Here is a 15166-nt window from a genome sequence, read left to right as displayed (position 1 = left end):
TAGGAGTAAATTTAAGGGTGAAAAGAACTTAAAAGTGGAAAACAACAAAACATTGCTAAAAGAAATCAAAGCAGATCTAAAGAAATGGAAGAACATTCTGTGTTCATGGATTAGAAGACTAAATATCGTTAGGAGCCCATATAGCCACAATGATATTGAAAAAGAAAGAACCAATTTGGAGGACTCATACCTCCTGATTTTAAAACTCAAAATAATCAAAACAGCATGGTACTGGCACAAGGACAGACATATAGACCAGTGGAATTGAATTGAGAGATCAGATATAAACCCTCACATCTATGGCTCTTTGATTTTTGACAAGAAGGCAAATCCACCCAATGGAGAAAGGATAGTCTCTTTAATATGGTGCCAGGAAAAGTCGAAATCCATATGTGTCATAGATGACTTTGCGTTTTCTCTCCCAATCATTTCACTTCTTTCCCCCTCCAGTTGTAGCACCATTCCATTCTTAAATAGTTAAAAGGCAAGCCTTGGGATATGAATGTTTGTTAACTCTTGACTAATCAGTAAGTCTTATACTGTAAATGCTATTAATAAATCTCCCAAATAGTTACTATAAACATGTAACTTCTACCCTACTGAGAAACATTGTAAAGGTTATCTACCATAACAATGCATTCTTTTTTTTAGGTATAATAGTACAATAGTTTAATACAACCACCAATCATCACAAAATAATTTTACTACTTGTGCCTGGGCTAGCAGTATCTTGCACCACGACACTCCTAGATACACCTAAGCAACATATCCAAGTACAAATGTTTGTTAAAAGAGTAAATGAAGGCATCTCATTCTGCAGCATGCCTGTGATCCATGCCTTGACCATGTACTTCTTGTTCCTTAATAAATTCATTACTCCTTTGCCAAAAAAAGAGAGTAAATTAAGCAAACGCCTCTACAAAGGTAAACAGACACTGTAGGCTATTTTTCTTATTGAATGATTTTTGCTGCATAGTAAACTGCAATTACATTTCAGTATAATGTTAATGATCTATAGAATATACTTTTAACTGTGAGGTATGACAGTTCCTCTTTGAGAGGAAGATAATATGTAAACCTGAATATTTTGAATGGATTTTCTTTTCTTTTCTTCCTTCTTTTTTTTTTTAGCTGGCATGGATAAAAAAAAATCCAGCATTCAGAGACTCCAGAAACTTACTTTTTTAATGAAAAAATAAATAAAATCTTATCATAATTCTCAGATATTTCCTATCATTTCCTAATTGGAGCACTGTTGAATGTGCAAATATAAAATAAATATTTAAGTGAAGCTAAATTTTGGGGTTATTTTTACTTTTTAAAATTTATTGAAGTATATCACTCATACATAAACATACAACAATAAGTGTACAGTAATAGTTGTGAACTTACAAAACAAACATATATAACATCATACAGGACTCTCCTACCTCACCCTACCACTAATACCTTGCATTGTTGTTAAACCTTTTTAACTAATGATTAAAGAGTATTGTCAAAATATTACTACAAACCAAAGTATTTTCCTCCAACTCCCCTATTATCATTATTATCTTTATATCATTTATATATGAACATATATAAACAATAATTATATAGTAAAAGTTGTGACCTTAAAAAGCAAACATGCATAACATCATATAGGGGTCCCATACATCAACCCTCCACCAACACCCTGCATTGTCATGAGACATTTCTTACAAATTATGAAAGAATATAGTCAAAATCTTACTACTATAATCCTTGTCTTATATTTGGTGTATTTTCCCCCCAATCCACCGTATTATTATTTAATACATTTTTTATGACATAAGTTGTAAACGTGTAAAACAATCATGCACATATGCAGAATTCCCAAACAACACCCCTCTATCAACACACCACACTGTGGTGGACATTTGTTTCAAATAATATAATATCATCTGATTGTACCATGTCCATAGTGTACATTTGGCACACATTTTCCACACTGCCCCATTATCAACACAGTACATCTTTGGCATAGATTCAAGAATATTATATTATTACTGTTAACCACAGTCCATAGGTCACTCCAGTTGTATCTTTTCCATGCTTCTCCACATTCCCACCACCCTGCAATAGTGATATACATTTGCTACAGCTAACAAAGGACAGTCTTGCATCTGTAACATCAACCACAATTCTCATCCACTGCTTGGTTTACTGTACTATTCTCTTCCTAGAATATTCTCTAGCATTCTGTTAATTGGCATTTACATACCTAGACTACCATTTTCAGCTACATCCCCATTTATAAGTTAGCTGTTACTATGTTACCATCCACTCTATACATTTCCACACTTTTTTACAGCAAAGCTAATTAAAGCTAATTAAAGCTGCTACATACATTAAACATACATTAAACAGTAGTCTATCTCAGTCCTCCTCTTATTTCCTTTAAGAATCCAACACCTACTACCAGGTCTTGAAGCTATTTTCCTACAATTTCTTCTAGAAGCTTTATGGTTATTACATTTATTTTTAGGTTTTTAAATTAATTTTGAGTTAATTTTTAGATCAAGGTATGAGATAGGGGTCCTCCTTCCTTCTTTTGGCTATGGATATCCAGTTCTTTCAGCACCATTTGTTGAATGGACTGTTCTGCCCAAGTTGTGTGGGTTTGACAGGGTATTAAAAAATCTCTTGACCATACATGTGAGGGTCTGTTTCTGAAGCATCAGTTTGGTTCCATTGGGTTTATGAGTTTGTCTTTATGCCAGTACCATGCTGTTTTTACCAGTATAGCTAGGTAATATAATTTAAAACCTAGAGAAGAGAGTTTACTTTTACTTTTTAAGGTGTTTCTGGCTATTCAGCACCACTTACTCTTCCAAATAAATTTGATAAACATGTTTTCAATGAAAAAAAAAATACTGGTGGGCTTTTTATAGGGATTGCATTGAATCTGTATATCAATTTGAGTAGAATTGACATCTTAATGATATTTAGTCTTCCAATCAGTGAGCATGGAATGTTCTTCCAGTTTTTTAGGTCTTTTTTGATTTCTTTTACATTGACTTGCAGTTTTCCAAATACAAGTGCTTTACATCGTTGGTTAAGTTTATTCCTGACTATTTGAGTTTTATCTGTCATACTTTATTTTCCTTACTCTTTTGGCACTTTTAGTTACTTTTAGTAATACACTCTTCATTTCTAGACTCTCTTCTAGGCCTCTTCTTTCTTTTCTTTTTAGGCTCTAGCACATGTAGCCATTTGATATTATTGATGAATTCCAAAAAGAAATATTGGATTGTTTGTAAATTGATCTTTTCCTCTGGGCATATTAGTTTATATTGGATTCATAGGTTTACTTGATTAAGTAATTATGTAAACCTCTTGTGCCAGTAGGACGTTGAGTCCCCACCCTTTGGTGGGTCAGGATTCACACATAAAAGACATGGCAAATGACAGAGTTAAGAGGTACTGATGTTGGAGTTTTGATGCTGGAGTTTGATGCTGAAGCCTCAAGTTGGAGCCCCAGGAAGAGAGGAACCCTGAACCCAGAGAGATGCAAGACCCTGGAAGGGAGGAACCCAGGAAGCCTGAACCCTCGCAGATGTTGGCAGCTACCTTGCTCCAACACGTGAAAACAGACTTTGGTGAGGGAAGTAACTTATGCTTTATGGCCTACCCCAAATAAATACCCTTTATAAAAACCAACCAATTTCTGGTATTTTGCATCAGCACCCCTTTGGCTGACTAATACACATACCATATAGAATTTCTTGAAAATCTGGTCTCTTGGTTAGAAATTCTCTGTTTATTGATGAATATTCTGAACTCACCCTCATTTTTGAAAGACAATCTTGCTGGATATAAGATTCTTGGCTGGAAGTTTTTCTCTTTTAGTGTCTTAAATATATCATACCACTGTTCTTGCATTCATGGTTTCTGGTGAGAAATCAGCACTTAATCTTATTGGTTATCCCTTATATGTTATGCATTGCTTTTCTCTTGCTGTTCTCAGAATTCTCTCTTTGTCTTTGGCATTTGACATTCTGATTAGTATATGCCTCAGAGTTGGTCTATTTGGATTTTTATGGATGGGAGTATGTTATACTTCTTGGACATGGATATCTATGTCCTTAAACACGGTTGGGAAATTTTCTACCATTATTTCTTCAAATATTCCTTCTGCCCCTTTCCCCTTCTCTTCTCCTTCTGGGATACACATGACATGTATGTTTGCATGTCTTTTACTGTCATTTAGTTTCCTGAAACATATTTCAATTTTTTCCATTCTTTTCTTCATCTGTTCTTTTGTATGTTCACTTTCAGAGGCCATTTCTTCAAGCTCACCATTCCTTTCTTCTGCCTCTTCAAATCTGCTATTATATGATTCCAATGTTTTTAAAATTTCATTGATTGCACCTTTAATTCCCATAAGATCTGCTATTTTTCTATGTATGCTTTCAAATTCTTCTTTGTGTTCATCCAATGTCTTCTTAATATCCTTGATCTCTTTAGCCATCTCTTTGAATTTATTAAGATTTGTTTGAACATCTATGATTAGTTGTCTCAACTCCTTTATGTCATCTGGAGGCTTATCTTGTTCCTTTAACTGGGCCATATCTTCCTGTTTCTTGGTGTGGATTTTAATTTTATGTTTGTGTATTGGCACGTGGCTTACTAGAGTATTTATTCTGGGTACAGTTTTTCTCTTTAATTTAGGGCTTCCTGCCATTTTTTCCTTGCTGGTTGTGCAGTAGGAACCAAGCATGTAGTTGGTACTGTAAGCTGTGGCAGCTCAAGCTGCCCTCATCACCCCAGGGACTGATGAAGCTTCTCCCAACTTTCTCCTTTGCCAGAGGTAAGGCCAGAGTCACTGCTGTGTGGAATAATCCAAGTCATGCAGGTCTAGACTCTAGTTGCTCAGAGAGACTGATGAAGCTTCATGCCCTTTTCTCTCCTGCCTGGGATGGGGATGGAGCTGCAGATGTGGGCAGTAATCTATGCAGTGCCGGTCCAAGATTACCACATTTGCCCCAGTAGACTTCTGAGTATTCAGTTTGTGCCAGCCAAAGATACCTGCAGTTACCTGGATAGGCTGGTACAGGGCCTGCCAGCCTCCTTCTTGCCAGATGTGGGCTGATGTCTAGGCTGGGGCTGCAGGCTGATCTGGGTGAAAGAAATCAGTTCCTACCATCACTGTGATTTTCAATCAGCTCTGCATCCCTTCATGCTGGAGGTGGAGTCAAAACTTGACCAACTTTCCAACCTGGACAAGTTCAAACTTTAGCTGTTCTTAGGGTTATATTCTAGCCAGTCAAATCCATGACCAGTAGCTGGAATCGGTGGCAAACCATCTCCTCCTCTACTGTTTTTAGGAAATGGATCTTCAAATTCCATCCACAGAATAGCTCCTGGGGCAGCTTGTGCTGCTAAAGTAGGATAATCACCTGCCTCTGCTGCTTGGCCAGTAATTTCCCGGAGAGGCTGGTGCAGGTCCCCCCAGCTTCCTCCCTGTTGTAGGTGGGGCTGGGGCCTAGGCTAGAGCTGCGATCTGATCTGGATGGAAAGAAGCCAGTACCCAGGAGTTCTGTGATTTCAGTCTGCCCCGCTACCCCTCATGCCAGGAGTTAAGATGGCAACTACCAGCCTCTTTCTGACTTGGACTGACTCAAACTTAACCTGTTCTCAGGATTATCCTTTAGCCCACTGAATTTATTCATCAGTAGCTTAAGCTGGTGCCCAACTGTCTCTCTCTTCCCTGTTTTTGGAAGCAGAACTTTCAATTCCAGCTGTGGAACAGCTCCTGAGGCAGGTTGTGCCTCCAGTGGAGGTGGGCACTGGCCTCTGGGGCATGGAGCATTCTTACAAGTCTTCTCTGCAGATGGGCAGTCTCTTCCTTCCATTCCTTAAAGAATGTGGCAGGATGCTCTTCTGGTCTCCTGGAGTGCCCAAACAAGTGCTTCAGCTAGCTCCAGATAGCTCTGGGTATTTACTAACTGCTCTGTAGCAGAAGCTGACTTTAGGACCTCCTTCCTCTGCCACCATCTTGCTGGTTGTTCCTGAAGCTAAAGTTTTTATGGAATTATAGATTCATCCAGTCATTAAAGAAGAAATTTGTCAGGTAACTGCTTATTTACATCAATTTGAGATCTTGAGATATACATCCCAACTTTATAATTCAAGACTGCAGTTAAATACTTCTAATTCACTTGAATTACCATGGTAATAAAACAATTAGAAACCTCATATTTTATTAAAAAGGACATGCTTAATATTTTTTGACATTATTTCTAAACTCAGAAGAAGCACAAACATCCCCTCTCTCCAATTAATATTCAGCTCAAAAAGTTAAGTAGTTGAAAGTTGATAGGAAATATCTGAGTGCTTAGAAAAATAAAAGGACATTTAAAGTATTGAATTATACTAAAAGAGATATATGTGGCAGATTCTTACACTGTGTTACTGTTAGATGTCCCCCCTCACTAGGTTTGCAGTAATTAACAAGCTGTGACTCAGCTCCCCTGACATGCATTGAGGAAAGACAAGCCCCCACCTCCCATAGCTTATGTGTCTGAAAGCATGGCACTTCCCCAGAGGTGGAACAAAGAAACCACACGGAAATGGGAGCAAAGTGAGATAAAGACCTTCACCCCCTCCAGAATGCCAAGAAAACATAATTCCCTCTAGCCATACAAGGGAAAATTTTCACCTCTAGGGCTTTCTATTGGTCCCTGTATCTCACTTGGACCTTCAACCCCCTCCCACCCACTATCATTTTCTGGCCTAGGAATGTACTCTATAAGTTCAAATCCTCCCTTTCCAGGGGCAAAATGAAGCCTATTCTTCAGTCCCCCTCCACTGGGAGAGCTTCCCAATAAACTTTCTGCCTGCAATCACCAGTCTCCATGTCCCAGTGACCACTGCCTTTTCTCCAAATGTTACTGCTTCTGTCAGAGCCTCCATCATAAAACTGAACTGTAAAATTATATTTAAAATGCAATATATAACAAAAAAAGAATTCTTAGCAAATTTCAGTAAATTCTTTTGTTATAAATTACCCAGATTCTATAAACAAATCCTCCCAACTTGCATTTTGTTTAGAATAATAACTTTATATCACACAAACAAATTTCAAGTACAAAAAGTGCATTATTGTTGGGGAATGGATGTAGCTTAAGTAGTTGAGGGCTTGCTTCCTATGTACGAGGTCCTGGGTTCAATTCGTGGTACCTCCCAAAAAACAAACATACAAACAAATGGAAAAACCAACTCTCATTGGGGAGTAGATGTAGCTCAGTGTTTGAATACCTGCTTCCCATGTATGAGGTCCTGTGTTCAATCCCTGGTACCTCCTTAAAAAAAATACATTACTGCATAATATGTCTTTGCAAGTCCAAAACTCTCGGTTTATAATAAAACTGTAAAGTAAAAAAACCCAAAAAACCAAAAGCAAACAAACATAAAAAAGGAAGAAAACCATCAGTACCATCTATTGCAGAAGTCCAAGATCTTAAAAGGCTGCTCAACAAGTTAAAGAGAAACATGTCTGGAAGTAACACATAATTGAAAAGAAACAACTTGTGCTTTTTAACATTTTACACTCTTAATTGTCTCTAGTATTTTCTCCTTTCCAAATAAAAATTAACACTTTCTATAATATTGCTCTTCAGCCAGCCATTCTGTGTAGTTACTACTTGTATGTTTGTAAAATCATCTTCATGTATTCTCTTCAAACTGCCTGAGGTACGAGGACAGATAACGATCTTTCTATCGGTAGTGGTGACATCATTTGTATTGTTAATTTTGCTAGGTAGATGGCTTCATACTCCTGAAGGTGATGGACAAATCCTGTATTAGGATTAATACAAAATCTTCTTTCTTGAATTTAAGCAAATACATCTTTGTACTTCATTCCAAATGTTTCCATAATGTACACAATAACAAAGATAGCAGTCATGGAGATACCCGAATTTCCATGGACAAGAATATTTCCCCCAGTTTGGAAGCTCCTATCAATAAATTCTTTAGTCATGGGGAGAAAAACATTTTATATTTTCAAATTTATTATCTGCAATATCAAAGACTATCCAAATAATTGCTGAAAGTTTGGTTTAATAAAGTTTGCTTCAATATTTTGTCAAATGCATATTATATGGGTTAGTTCATGTTTCTGTAGTAAAGGTAGCTTGCTTTTTATAGCAGATAAATATGAGCCTCAAATCAGGTAGAATTTCCTGCATCTCTTGTCTCACAGGAAAGGTCCACTGCTCGGCATCTTCTTTGCACCGTGGAAAGGTGGGGACCTCCAGCTTCACATTCTCCATGGTTCTGGCTTGCAGGCTGGTGGATGAGGTGCGAGGGCAAGTTACCAGGCTGGTTTGTCCTTGGGGCAGGCAGTGGTGGTGTAATGCAGAACCTGTGGATTGGAGGATTGGCGGGTGGGACGGTTGAGTGGCTTCTACTTGGCCGCCATGCTGCTGCTGTCTGCTTCTCCTAATGTCTCCACACCCATAGGTGGCCCAGGCTCCAGCACAAAAACTGCATTCTGTAGAAGTCTTGCTGCCCCTCACATACTTTCCCCATCTGTACATAAACATGCATTTTAAAAGACCCTTCTCATTTTGTGATGAGGTGCAGGTGATGGAGCTCAGAACTGTTGTCTTTCCTCCCAGCCCCTGAGGATAAGGACCCAAGGTAAACCTCCTAATAAACACCCATTTACTCACCAAGCTTGACTTCCCTGAGTCATTCTTTGGTCTGAAAGATACCTCTCAGTTTGGTGGGAAGCTGTTATTCCATACAGCTCCTTGATATACCCAGAACACCTTGGGCAAAGAATGAACATGGACTCCTACCATACACCATATAGAAAAATTAACTCAAAATTAATCAAAGACCTAAATATAAGAACTAGTCCCAGGACTTTTATAGAAAACATAGGGAAGCATCTTAGGACCTTGTGTTAGGCAATGGCTTCTTAGACCGTATACCAAAACCATGAGCAACAAAAGAAGAAATAGATAAGTGGGACATCATCAAAATAAAAAAAAACTTTTGTGCAACAAATGGTTTCATCAAGAAATTAAAAAGCAACTTATAGGAAAAAAAATTTGGAAACCACATATATATCTAATAAAGTTTAACATCCAGAATATATAAGAAAATCTACAAGTCAACAGCAAAAATACAAATGTCCCAATTAAAAAATGGGCAAAAGACTTGAATAGACATTTCTCCAAAGAAGATATGTCAATAAGCACATGAAAACATGCTCAACATCATTAGCCATTAGGAAAATGGAAATCAAAACCACAATGAAGTAGGGCGGTGAACTTGGCCCAGTGGTTAGGGCATCTGTCTACCACATGGGAGGTCCACGGTTCAAACCCCGGGCCTCCTTGACCCGTGTGGAGCTGGCCCATGAGCAGTGCTGATGTGTGCAAGGATTGCCCTGACACGCAGGGGTGTCCCCCTCATAGGGGATCCCCACGTGCAAGGAGTGCGCCCTGGAAGGAGAGCCGCCCAGTGCTAAAGAAAGAGCAGCCTGCCCAGGAATGTTGCCGCACACATGGAGAGCTGACACAACAAGATGATGCAACAAAAAGAAACACAGATTCCCATGTCGCTGACAACAACAGAAGTGGATAAAGAAGATGCAGCAAAATAGACACAGAGAACAGACAAACGGGGTGGGGGTGAGGGGGGGAGGGGAGAGAAATAAATAAATAAATAAATAAATCTTAAAAAAAAGAAAAACCACAATGAATTAACCATTCCGCACCCAAACAGATGGCTAGTATTAACTAAAAAAAAAAAAAAAAAAAAAAAAAGGAAAACAAGTGTTAGAGAGGATGTGGAGAAACTCATTCATTGTTGATGGGAATGTAAAATGGTGCAGCTGCTATGGAAAACAGATTGCTGTTTCCTCAGAAAATTAAGTAAGAATTACCATATGTATTAGTCAGCCAAAGGGGTGCTGATGCAAAATACCAGAAATTGGCTGGTTTTTATGAAGGGTATTTATTTGGGGTTGGAGCCTACAGAAACCAGGCCATAAAGCATAAGTTACTTCCCTCACCAAAGTCTATTTGGAGCAAGATGGCTGCCAACATCTGTGAGGGTTCAGGCTTCCTGGGTTCCTACGTTCCTGGGGCTTGCTTTACTCTGGCTTCAAGGTTCCTTCCTTCCTGGGGCTGGCTGTTATTTCCTCTGTGTACTGACTTCCCGGGTCTTCAGCATCAAACTCGAACATCAGAAAATCTCCAACTCTGTCCTTCACCATGCTTTTTATCTGTGAGTTCCTACCCACCAAGGAATGGGCACGCAATGCCCTAATCATAACTCAATCATGCCCAGATACAGATCAGATTACAAGCATAATCCAATACTTCTTTTTGGAATTCATCAATTATATCAAACTACTACACCATATGACCTGGTAATCACACTTCCAGGTATATGTCAAAAGAACTGAAAGCAGAAACTCAAGCAGATATTTGTACATTGATGTTCATAGCCCTGTTTTTCACAATTCACAAAAGATGGAAGCCCAGTGTCCATCAACAGATAAATGGATAAACAAATGTGGTATATAAACATTGGAGTATTATTCAGTCATTAGAATAAATGAAGTTCTGATACATGTGAAAACATGGATGAATCTTGAAGATACCATGCTGAGTGAAGTAAGTCAAGCACAAAGGGAAAAATACTGTATAAACTCTGTGATATTAAATGATCGGAATAAGCAAATTCACAGAGACAGAAATTAGAATACAGGTTAGCTTGGGCCACATTACTGGCAGGGAATGGGGAGTTAATACTTGATAGAGTTCTGCTTGGTCTGACGGATATGTTTTGTGTGTATATGTGTGGGGGGCTGGGTACAGTGTAGTATATTGATGGTACATGACAAGTTAGGGTGCTCTAAGCTCCTCCCCTTCTTCAGAGGATCTGGAATGGATTCTGTAGAGGATGGACAATTCTAGTATTTGGGGATTATGTTGTAGAAAGGACTCCCTAGTACCTGACTGCATCTCTCTTTCTCTTGTGCTACTGCTTGGTCTGGTGCTCCAGGGGGCTCTTACTCCTTGAAGGCCATGTGGACCATAAGGTCCACCACCCTGTTGCTATAGCCAAATTTACTGTTAAACCAGGAAATGAGTTAGACAAAGGCAATACTAGCTCCAACATCAAAAGTGGAAGAGTGGACGTCATGTTAAAGTTAGAGGAGACAACCTGGTTCTCAGTGTAGTCCAGGATTCCCTTTAGGGGGGCCTCTGATGCTTCTTCACCACCTTTTTGATCATTATATTTGTCTGCTTTCTCCAGAGAGTTTAGATCCACAATGGACTCATTACTGAAGAAGGCGGTTGAGTTCAGGGATGGAAGGCCATGCCAGCAAATTTCCCATTCAGCTCAGGGATGACCTTATCCATCACCTGACAGGTGTGGTAGATGCAGGGATGATGCTGTGGGTTGTCCCACAGCCATCATACTACAGCTTCCCACAGTCTTTCGGGTGGCACTGATGGTATGGATTGTGGTCATTAGTCCTTCTACAGTGCCAAAGTTGTTATGGATGACCTTGGCCAGGGAAGCCAGGCAGTTAGTGGTGCAGGAAGCCTTGCTGACAGTCTTGCTTCATGTCCATCACAAACATGGGGGCGTAGGCAGAAGTAGCAGAGATGATGACTCTTTTGGCACCACCTTTGAAGTAGGCCCCAACCTCCTTCAAGATAGTGAAGATACCAGTGGACTCCACAATATATTCAGCACAAGCATCACCTCATTTGATGTTGGGATCTCGCTCCAGGAAGATAAGAGATGGCCCTCCCATTGATGACAAGATTCCCATAGTCAGCCTTGATGGTGCCTTTGAACTTGCCATGGGTGGAACATGTAGGTCATGCAGTTGAGGTCACTGATGGGGTCAGTGACAGTGACAACTTCCAATTTGCCAAAGTTAAAAGCAGTTCTTGTTGACTAAGTGCCCAATATGGCCAAATCTGTTTATTCCGATCGTCACCATTGTGTCTCAGGAATGTGGCTGGCACTACACAAGATGTGTCTGTTTGTTGAACAGGGAAGAACAGAAAGCTGCTGGAAAAGTTTTGGTAATGAATGGTGGTAACAGCAGCACAACATTGTGAATATAATTAGCACTACTGCTAATTATTTGAATGTGTTTAAAAGGGGAAATTTTAGTTTGTATATATTAGGATACAAATTTTTTAAAAAACCAGAGCACTGTACAACACAGTGAACCCTAAAGTAAACAATTAACTATAGTTAATAGTATAATTATAATAATATTGTCTCATTACTTGTAACAAAGTTACCACACTAATGCAAGGTGTTAATAATAGGGAAAATGGTGTGTGTAATGGTATATAGGAACTTGGTACTTTCTGCATGACTTTTCAGTAGGACTGCAAATTTTCTAATGAAAAATTTAAAAATAAATAGAACTGAGAGCCCTAAGACCAGGGGTTCTTAACTTTTTTGTCCCATGGACCCCTTTGCCAGTCAGGTGAAAACTATGGACCCCTCCTATAATTTATCGCATATATTCATAACTGAAGGAAATGCTAGATTTCAGTTAGAGGCCACAGAAAATAAGGATAATAAACTGATTTTTTTCAATTCAAGTTCATGGACCCCCTGAAATCTTTTGTAGACCCCTTGTGGGTCTATGGATCCCTGGTTAAGAACCCCTACCTAAGACAGTGGACTTCAGGGATTAACCCAACAAAGAATAAAATTAACAGGCATAATGGCTACAAAAAATATATATGTATATATATAAACTGAGAATGCTCTGTAAAGATATACTCTATAAGGACTAAAAGCCTACTGATATTTGTTTTACAGAAGCTAGGCTAACACTGCAAAGAAAATTTCTAAGCACCTATTGTAGATTGAATTATGTCCCTCTAAAGACATGTTCAAGTCCTAGCTCCCAGTCTATGGATATAGAACCCATTTAAAAATAAGACTTTTGAAGATGTTACTAGTTAAGGAGTGGCCAAACTGAATAAGAGTGGACCTTAATCCAGTATGGCTGAAATCCTTATAAGCAAAGGACATAGCATGTGGAAGTAGGAGCCAGAAAAGGAGACAGCACTACATGAAGGAGGCAGAGATGTACCTGTAAGTCACGGAGCACCATGGATTGCTGGCAAGCTACCACTAGAATGCTACAGACTTCAGAGAAAACAAGGCTACTCATACCTTGATGTTAGATGTCTAGCCTTCAAACTGTAAGCCACTAAATTCCTATTGATTAAGTCAATTAATAAATCACATTTTAAGATATTCTAAAAGAAAGATCAGGAAACTAAAGCCTACAGCCAAATATGGTTCATGATCTGTTTCTGTATGGTCAATGTATTAGTTAGCCAAAGAGGTGGTAATGCAAAATACCAGAAATCTGCTGGCTTTTATAAAGAGTATTTATTCAGGGTAGAAGCTTACAGTCACAAGGCCATAAAGAGTAAGTTAATTCTTTCACAAAAGTCTGATGCCACATATTGGAGCAAGATGGCTGTCTTTCTCTGCAAGGGTTCAGACTTCCTCTTCCTCCTAAGGCCCAGTGGTCCCAGCTCCTTCTGATCTCAGCTGTAGGCTAGTATATGGTGCATGTCTCTTCCCAGGGCTTGTTTCTTTCTGGGATTTCTCAGCTATTCAGGGCTCTGGTCTCTTCAGCTGCAAACTATCAGGAAAATGGCTCAGCTCTTTCCCCAGGGCTCCCTGTCCAAAACTAAACTCTCTGGGTTCTCCTTCTCTGGGTATTTAGTTCTAAATTCTCTGTGTTTTCCTTCTCTGGGTATTTAGTTCTGTCTTTGATTGAGCATCCATTTATATAGTCCACAAGGGGGGGAGGGACTCAGACCGAGTCACTCTAATGACGTGGTCAAATAAAAGCCCTAATCTTTATTTAATGAAGTAAAAGTAAAATCTCTGAATCTCATACAATCTAATATGCCCAGAGGAACAACGGGCTTACAGACATAATCCAATCTCTATTTTTGGAATTCATAAACAATACCAAACTGCCACAGTACACAGGCTAATAATGTTGTTTTGTTTCCATTTGTTTGTTTTTAAGAAGTACTGGGGATTGAAACCAGGACCTCATGGATGGGAGGTAAGTGCTCAATCACTGGAGCTACATCTGCGCTCCAATAAGAATGGTTTTTACAGACAAATATTTGTTATCAATTTGATGATAGAAAACACCAACTTTGAGCTCCAATTAAGAAAAATATCACTTCCACCCCAAAAAAGAATTCTATTCCTTTCCTGAATAAGCCTGTATTACAAAAAATTGTACTCATTTTAAAAATTATATTTTGGGAAGAGGACTTGGCCCAGTGGTTAGGGTGTCCACCTACCACATGGAAGGTCCATGGTTCAAACCCTGGGCCTCCTTGACCCGTGTGGAGCTGGCCCATGCGCAGTGCTGATGTGCGCAAGGAGTGCCGCGCCACACAGGGTGTCCCCCGGATAGGGGAGCCCCATGCACAAGGAGTGCACCCCGTAAGGAGAGCCGTACGGTGCAAAAGAAAGTGCAGCTTGCCCAGGAATGGTGCCGTACATACACAGAGAGCTTTCACAACAAGATGACGCAAGAAAAAAGGAGACACAGATTCCCTGTGCCGCTGATAAGGATAGAGGCGGTCACAGAAGAACACACAGCGAATGGACACAGAGAGCAGACAACTGGGGGTAAGGGAGATAAATAAATAAAAATAAATCTGTAAAAAAATAAAAATAAAAATTATATTTTAAATTTCAATACTAAGAAATTTGTGAAAATTTGTTTTTCTCTGTTATCTAATTACTACATAATATCCTTGATTTTGACTCTTGGCCTTCTGCAAAGACTAAAATAGTTATCACTTGATCCTTTACAGAAAGTTTGCTGACCTCTGTTCTCTTAGATCACATTCTATAGAGGGGATCAGCAGAAACCACTGGCAACTCAAAAAGAGGAGAGCGACCTAGCCCCACCAAACTAGTAAATTAAAACCAACCTTCTTTGAGAAGGATTGGTGGTCAACTAGACTTATGGTTCTATAATTTATTCACAGTGAACAGGTCCTGCCAATTAGCTCTGTTCATTTCTTAGAAATGTTCACTTAGGAAATGTACTTAAGTTTTTAAAAATAGTATACTTACTTTTAAAATA

The 15166-nt window shown here is 39.1% G+C and overlaps 1 protein-coding gene and 1 pseudogene across 3 annotated transcripts in view; both read right to left on the bottom strand.

Annotated features, from left to right (window-relative positions):
* MFSD8 (major facilitator superfamily domain containing 8) overlaps nt 1-15166 on the bottom strand; it is a 67638-nt gene that overhangs the window by 50341 nt on the left and 2131 nt on the right. The window lies entirely within an intron of this gene.
* LOC139440078 (serine/threonine/tyrosine-interacting protein pseudogene) lies at nt 7587-8687 on the bottom strand (annotated as a pseudogene).

The sequence above is a fragment of the Dasypus novemcinctus genome, chromosome 1, assembly GCF_030445035.2.
Source record: "Dasypus novemcinctus isolate mDasNov1 chromosome 1, mDasNov1.1.hap2, whole genome shotgun sequence".
NCBI classification, from domain to species: Eukaryota; Metazoa; Chordata; class Mammalia; order Cingulata; family Dasypodidae; genus Dasypus; species Dasypus novemcinctus.
The sequence above is the reverse complement of the archived record's forward strand: the minus strand, read 5'-3'. Positions and strand labels throughout refer to the sequence as shown.